This window comes from Erithacus rubecula (genome assembly GCF_903797595.1).
Source record: "Erithacus rubecula genome assembly, chromosome: 15".
Taxonomy (NCBI): Eukaryota; Metazoa; Chordata; class Aves; order Passeriformes; family Muscicapidae; genus Erithacus; species Erithacus rubecula.
Genome location: NC_136667.1, coordinates 7,511,849 through 7,520,050, shown reverse-complemented (window position 1 = coordinate 7,520,050; position 8,202 = coordinate 7,511,849). Strand labels below are relative to the sequence as shown.

General features: G+C 43.7%; 1 long non-coding RNA gene across 1 annotated transcript; it reads right to left on the bottom strand.

Moving 5' to 3' along the window:
- Positions 1-3,634: 3,634 nt before the first annotated feature.
- On the bottom strand, positions 3,635-7,198 carry LOC306808389. Its single transcript, XR_013776017.1, has 3 exons — positions 7,174-7,198; positions 6,735-6,786; positions 3,635-3,757 (listed from the first exon to the last, which is right to left on the bottom strand). It is a non-coding gene; the product is annotated as an uncharacterized lncRNA (long non-coding RNA).
- Positions 7,199-8,202: the final 1,004 nt, after the last annotated feature.

Sequence of the window (8,202 nt, the reverse complement as noted above, 5' to 3'; positions counted from 1 at the left end):
CAGCAGTGTGAAGGGTGAAGGTGGCCTGAGGCTCTCATCAAGGCAATGTCCTAAGGACCAGGGAATAAACACTGAAAAGATAAATGTCTGACCTAATATATGGAGGAACTGCTGAGGTCAGACCAGGAATAAAATCAGCCAACACACAGACTCATCTTCATCCCAGCACTGCAGAAACCCAACAAGAACCCCAGCACAGATATTGCACCCAGGCTGGCCAGCCAGCAGAATCTCACTGCAGAACCAGGCTATTTCTGCACAGATTAGGAAGAGCATAATTTCACACAATGAGGCATCTGCAGATGTTTCACACATTGATTATTTGCAATTTAAAGCTGGTTTTGGAGCCTTGGGTTGACTTTTGGCTCCTCTATCCAAAGAATCACAGCCCAATTCCTTCTTCACTCCATTTCCCTCAATCCTTCCTAGTCCTGGAGGTCACTTGGATCCCTGTTCTCCACATTTCTGTCATGGATTTCTGGCTTCTTTTTTTGAATACATGCTCTGGGAATTACACAGAATATTCTTGCACCCCACCAGTAGCATTTCCCTGTCACCCAGGGAACACATTTCCTGCTGCAGGTGGATAAGCCAGCTCTGAACCTCTGTGATTTCAAAAGCTCTGCTGATACCTGGTACCATTAATGGAGCTGCACATCCAGAGGCAGGTGATCACAGGGAGAATCTCAGCATCTCCTCTGCTTCTCCAAAAGGCTCAGAATAAAGCCTAAGTATGTGCATTTTGAAGACTTAATCCTAAAAGGGAAAAAAAAATAAAAACCAAACAAACCACTAGTTATATTACTTCATACAAATCTCATGATTTGTAAGTCAATCATGATACCATCATTGCATTTTGGCTTGGCTAGCAGGCTCAGAGCAGGATTATCCCCTACAAATCCTGGGCAGGCTTGATCCTTCTGTGTCTGTTGATGTGTTTCAGAGATCTGGTGACTTTAATGCATTTAAACCAGTAGCTCCTTTGCCCATCTAGAAATTGGGCTTTAACTGCACAGAGCAGAGAGAACCTTCCACCTCCAGGCAAGGCATTCCTGTCGATCCCAGCTCCTGTAAGCACATTATAAATCTTGCTTTTACCATTAAACTCCCCTCTTCAAAACAGAAATGTCCTTAGTAGATTATTAAGAAAAGCCCATAATTACCAGTGTCTAATTTATTAATGAGATGGGCAATTTAAACACCATCCTTGGAGATAATGAAATTGTGCTAACTCTGAGGGAACACCAACACCATGGAAACTGTCACCAACAAAAGCCATGATACTGCAGAGATGAATTTTGCCTGCCTGCTGAAAACGCCCAACACATTCAATCTCTGAAAATGGAAACAGGACAAATATTACTCAGGCTGCATGTGATGCTGACAGAGAACAAAAGTGCAGTTTGTGGGTTGCCACAGCACTTTGCTTTGTCTGTTGCCCCAGCTGTACATGGCTGTGGCATTGACATCCCAGAGTGTCCAGAGGTGATGCAGAATGGATTCACTGGAAGCTCCACATGTGTTAAAGAAAGCTGATCTCTCCAGGCACTTTTCCATTCTTCAGAGACTTATCAAAAAATGATGAAAAAGGAAAAAACAGTTTGGTCTGTTTGGCCTTTCCTGCTGGTATAAGGCTGTTCACTGGTAATGGTGCACACTGAGCAAGATTTATAATGTTGGGCTCCTTCTGCAGAGCCCCAGGAACAGCAAGCAGCCCATCTGCTCCCCATAAAAAGTGTTTCTTTTCCAACAGGAGAGAAACCTCAGGGCTGCCTGCAAGGGAAGGGGGCAGTCTGCAGGAGCTGTCTGCAGTGCCCCTGTTCTGCAGGATCTCAGAGAGAAGTGCCAGCTGCCATCAGCATACTCTTCCCTGGCCAAAAGAGTTGCTGATATTGGGATAAGCAGAGGGTTGAAGAAGGTGTGTTTTACTTTAAGGCCCTGACAGCAACAATGCAAGGATGCTGCAAGACAAGCAGAGATTCCAGAGGATGCAGGAGCATCCCAGCACTGGTGTAAAGGCAACCTCTTCTTCAGGACTGTGTGCTGCCCCATAATACATCCTAACACTTGGAAAAGGCAGCATGAGATGTGAGGAAAGCCTTATTTTCTGGTGACAGAAATACTTCTGCTTCTCAGCTGAGAAGCAAAACCCTGTAATTATTCCTGATCCAGAGCACCAGACATCAGCTACATGGAAACCAGGCTCCTCCATCAGATGCTTTAATGAGGTGGTCAGTGCATTCTGCATTGAGGGATTTGGGATTTGTACATTAACTGGAGTGGCATGTGTTAGAAGGACATGTGAATTAATGACACTATTTATAACCCATCTCATTATCACACACAGCTTGATGCCTCAGACAGACACTAATTCTCTTAACAAATTTCTTTTGCTGGAAATAAAACTGCTTTGCTTCAGCTGTGATCAGTTAGACGAATGCTACTGTTGTTATTGTTTGTTTTTGAAATGTAAACAGCCCTTTTCAAAGGAAGGCTCCATGACTGCATGATGTAACTCAGCCTCAAGTCTAGGTCTCAGATACAAAAATATTCATGTTGAAGCTGATAAATGAACAATGAACAAATTATATGCCTGAATCCCCTCCTTTGTTTTATTTTTGATCTATAATATTGGATTGCTATAATTGTTTTGAAGCTCCTTATGTGCACATTACCAATGCATATGTTACTACAGAAATAAAAAATTCAACATCTTGTCCCTTAAATTTAAAAAGAAATGTGCCCTTCTTTTATTTATGTCCTATTCTTTGAAACAAATGAGAAAAGAAACCATCATCTGATAAATATTAAACACTTGGATATTATTCCAGCCTTATTCCCTCTGAGGCTGCAGCATGGCACTGGCTTTTTGACTCTTTCAGCTGAAAGAGGACTCTGAATCCTAATCCTGTTTCTATAGAAAACAAGTTAAAAAGCATCTTCTTTGTTGTTTTCTAGATATCTATTCTTTTATAAGTGTTTTAAAACCCCAAAAACATAAGGAAGAGCTATAAGGAAATCAAATCCTCTTCTTAAACACAGACATCCAAGAGTAAATTCCATTCCTCCTCCTTTTCCCTGCCAAAATAAATCACTATTTGCAAGGTTGGCTGCCTGGGGGCAACCTCTCTGACCTGTCTTCAGTTTCCTCCTACATTTGGAAATGATGACTTTTGAAGCAACGAATAGAAAGTGTCAGTGCATCTGCTATGGGCTAATTAATGATTGCCCAGGAACCTGGGTGAATTTCTGCTCCTCCTGTGTTCTTTGAGCTGGCACTGACAGTGCTTGGAGGACCCTGGTGTCAGTACAGAAAAAGTGTCACCTCCCTGTGTCTCTTCTTACCAACCCCTCAGGGGTGAGCAGAGGATGGTGTTTCATTACTCTTGAGATGGATGTCTTCATCTGTCTCTAAGTGATCAGGAAAAGAGAGAGGAGGCCACATCTTGGTGGAGGAAGAGCAGGGCTGAGGGTGGAGGCAGCTTCTGCTCAGTAATGAGTGATGCTTTTTCTGTGCCTGAGAAAATAAACACAGGGAATCAATTAGCTCTAAATATAAGGGGCAATAATGTGACTGATCAGGCACCAGAATTGTTTTAGTGATGGGAATGAAAAGGAATCCCTTATAACTGACCACAGCATTAATAAAGATCCATTTCCAGAGGTGTGGAGGAGTGGAAAGGGCTGAAATTGCAGCAGTGCTCTCCACCCTCCTCTTTTCCAATGGGATGAAAGCAGAACTCCTCATCTGCTGCAACTGCCAAGTCAGAGCAGAAAAAGACACCAGGAGGATAAATCCCAGCACAGCCCCATGCAAGGAGGGTGTGGAGTCACCAGTGATGGGGCCTCTGCTCCCTCAGTCCCTCTGTGCTCACCAGTCAGCTCAGAGCCAGGCTCAATCTAAAGGGAACCACGGGAGAGTTCCTGCCTCATGGGTGGAAAAACCTTTGCTGGAAGGTATTTTCAGAAGTCTCTCCCAACAGCCTCTAGATGCAGGTGCTTAATTACAGCCTCCATCAGCTGGCAAATCTACTGCCTTGCAGATAATTCTCCATTGCTGCTGCACCACTGGTAATCATCTCTGTGCAAAGCCCTGTCCTGAAAGCAGCACAGCTTGGTTACATCTCAGAGGCCTCATTTCCTTCACACACAGCAATTTCCAGACTACTCAGGGCTTAGCAAGAAGAGGGATAAGCACATGATGCATTGCAGGGAAGATAGGAGTTGATTTACATCTCTTCTGTTGCCATGAGACTTCCAGGATAGAGCACAGAGGAGGAGGATTTAACAATGCTTGTCTTCAGGCTAAAATGTCATGGACAAAAAGATCCCACTAAAAACCAGACAAAAGATGGCCTTTTGCTAGTCAAAGGACAACCTTTTGCAGGACTTTCAGAGAACTTTGCTCCCAGCAGCTGTTCCAGACATCTTCCCCCACAATGAGCCATTGCTGTAAGCTAATCTGTCATATTAATTTAAGGGAGCAGAATGTGAATAGATTGCAATTTCTTGCAAATAACCAAGTGTTTGCTGGTGACTGTTTGCATGGAGGGAAGTCTTTTAGGCACATTTATACCCCTCCTTCTCTCCATCCAGACTGGCTAGGCAGTTTTCTTGCAGATGGCTCGGAGTGCAGCCAGGAATGTGACTGGATATCTATCCAGGAGTGTGGCTGTAACCAAGTATGTGATGATTCCATGGGTTTTGCTGCCTCTGGCTTCAGAAATGGTATTGAAAATGGGCCCAGAAATGGCCCAGAAATGGGCCTGTGTAAGACACAGCCTGGCACCCTTCACAGGGTGACTTTTCTAACTGAACTGGAGCAAGGCAGGGTCCTGCTGTTTCTGCTTGGCAGAAGAACTCTCTCTCCATCCTGCTATACTGGGAGCACCACCACACTGATCAAGCTGACAATGGATTTGCAGAATAAAATACTGTTCTCTCCCTTCCTCCCTACCAGAGGTAGTACAGTGTGTGTGCCATCACCCCCTGCTAACTCCTCTAAGGTCATGGAGCACCCTGATCACCATTTGAAAACCCATTTTTCCATTTCCACCTCCACCACAGCCCAATCCCTGGCTTCATGGCTTTCTCTCCTTGCATTTTTCTCTGTGGCACAGTTTCCTGCTAAACACACTGAGAAGATCAAGTCTGTCTGTGTACCCCAAAGATGTTCTTTTTGAGGCAGCAGTTACCACTAAAGGCTCTACCTGGTGCTGCTTCTCCAACACAGCATGGATAAACTGGAGAGTGTGTGTGCAGGGTAATAATTAGCAATAATTAAAGCACAAGCAAATACATAACAGTATGTCTCACAGTCAGAATCTGATATATTAGCCAAGTAATCTTGAAGGCAAAAACTCTCCCATTTTCCTCCAAATTAGGGGTCAAAATTCTGCTGCTGCAACAAAATGCAGTGCCACTGAAACTGGAACATTAGTCACTTGGATCTAATTAAACATTGATTAGCTACTCTGACCCCCAGTGTGTGTTCTCAAACACATAAAGTTGAAATCTCACTCCAAGGATTGTCCCTAAGCAAAGAGCTGGGTTCTGGAAAGCTGCACTTTCCCCTTGAGCTCTGTAAAGTACCTCTGAGAAGTCACTTTGAAATGAAGCCCTGAAGGCAGATGTGTCTGTCCCAGGTGCTGTACCTGCTCAGGCACACACTGCAACTCCAGCTGCCAAACCTGGGGCCTGAAGGGATTTCCCTTGGCTCTGGAAGGGCCAAAAAAAGAGGGGACAGATGTCAGTGTGGCCTCTGGGCACTGCCAGCTTACACTTAACCATCACAAGACAGGGCTCTGAGGCACCCAACATCCATAAAGACAAAGCTGGAATGAAAGCCTGTCACTCCAAATAAGCCCAGGACTAAGAAAGGATCTCCTCTCAAGGGCTGCGCAGTGCAAAAGAGCATCAGAACCATCCCCTCTCCCCTTTGTTACAGTTCTTGCTTCTCCTTTAATATAATTTTTGTCTAAAGAAGGTTCTGCCACAAGTCCTGTAGCTGTGGGACCCAGAGCACAGAATTCAGTGAGATACATCTGGCTGTGTTTGGGAAAATTTCCTGTTATAATGACTTGACCACAACTCCTCTGCAAACTGGTCCCAGAGTTAATTTCCTTTTCCCCAGATAAAAACACTACTTTTTTAGTGTGAAGTAGCTTCAGTTTCTACCAAATTTTATTATATTTCATCTACTACCCTGCAGCACCTTCTGTTACCAAGCTGCCCTCCATTACAAAGACAAGTGTAGATGGTCTTGTATTCCAGCCAGAATTAATTATACCAGGAAACTAACTCATTTTCAGTTCTTAGAAACATATCTGTCCCTATCAGGAGAAGGTCAAATACAGACTTCTTCTGGGCCAAATGCAATGCTTTTTGAGTTAGGAGATTCTCATCTATAATTATCAAATATTTTGAAGACATTTTAGCACTGACAGCCTGAGACCTCTGTATGTCAGTCAGGCTGAAGTTGCCTGGGATAACTGAGATTTCCTCCCCAGAGATTACAGAGGGTGCATGAGGATACCATCCCCCAGATTTCTGTGGGACAGTGACCTGCAGCAGTGGGCAGTGCCCAGTTTCTGGTGTGTCCCCAAGCAGTCATGGTCATTTCCTCCTACAGTCAGACAACATCTTGCCACGGCAGGACCTGCTCACCTTTGCTGTTTTCAAGATAAACAGATTATAGTCAAAGAGCTTCATCAAAGGCAACACTGTCATCTTACCTTGATGTGTGCTGTCTTCAGTTTTATGCACTCAGAACAATGGAGGCATCACCTAGAATTTGGAAAAAGAATTCAATATTAACTGCAGAGAGAAAAATTATCTGTAGATAATATTTCTATGGATTTAATGATTGTTGTGTTGAGACACTCTTGAAAACACTTTTAAGCCATTACTGAAATACATAGAAACTATTTTTCAGAAATAGTATCTAGTTTAGCACCTACTTTTTATTTATAATACCTAGTTTCTTATAAATTAAAAACTACCATTTGAGTAATAAGAATTTTTCCAAAGTTAAAAGTACCATGAATGTTGCTGAGGGCTTCATCAGGGAAAGCTTAAGTCTTCTTGGAAAGCTACCAAGTGTGTAAAAAAAAAAAAAAAATAAAGGTAGGAATTGGAAGCAGTTGAATTTTCTGGCAAGATGTCCCAGGTTACCAGAGGCAGAGGCAAACCCCACACAAAGATACCATCTAAAAACAATGTCTCCTGATGCTGCTCAGGAACCAGGGTTATCTCCCTTCCATGGCATGGGCAGCACACACAGGTGGGGTTCTGGTCTCCTTCACCAGCTCTGCCAGCACTGCAGGTGCATGTGGGGGAAACAAGATATTAAAAAATATCAGGTGAAATAATTATACCTGATAGATGCTACATATTCAGGAAGGCCAATAAGCAGTGTTTTGGCTTTCCTTTCCTCTGACTTCAACTCAGATTTTTCCAGATGATGCATGGGACTCCAGTGGAGGGTTGAACAGGTAATTAACTCTCTATTTCCTACCCTTACTCTGCATTATAAGCATATTTAAAGGGCACTTAGAAAAAGCAGCCACAACCTAAATTAAAATCTAATATGAAAAGATAATGTTGGTAGGCTGTCTGGGAAAGTGATGCAGCAGGTATTACACCCTGGACAAAATGTGGCTCTGAGCTTTGCCCCTGGGTTTCTGGGCTTGCTGGTTTTATCAGCTTGTCCCAGCTGCTGTGGCAGAAGAGGTGCTGCAGCCACACTCGGGTGGATGCAGAGGAGCTGCCACCCTCCCACCCGTGTGCAGGACAAGGCAGCTCATCAGCAGTGACCCCAATGTCCCTCCCCTGCCCTGGGAATTGGGACTGAGCTCCCCAGAAAACATTGCCTATCCCTCAGTGTTTTGGTTTGAAAGACAAGTGTCTGCTGAGAAAGACAGGAGCATCTTTTGAAACGAAAAATGTAAACCCCCTTCCTCCAAATTATTAAAATTTTGAAATTAAGGGGCTCTCAGGCAAAAATGTGGGAGTAGGAATAACAGTTCTTTACTAGGAAAAATTAAAATAGAAATACAGTATTGCAAAGAACAATCCCTCAATGCTCCCTCAGCAGAAGACGGCTCCTACTGTTCAAGTTAGGGTTAGGGTTCAAAAAGCCCCAGAGCCTAGAGCTCCAGAGACATTCCAACTACATAACAACTTAAAAGCAAACTATGGAAG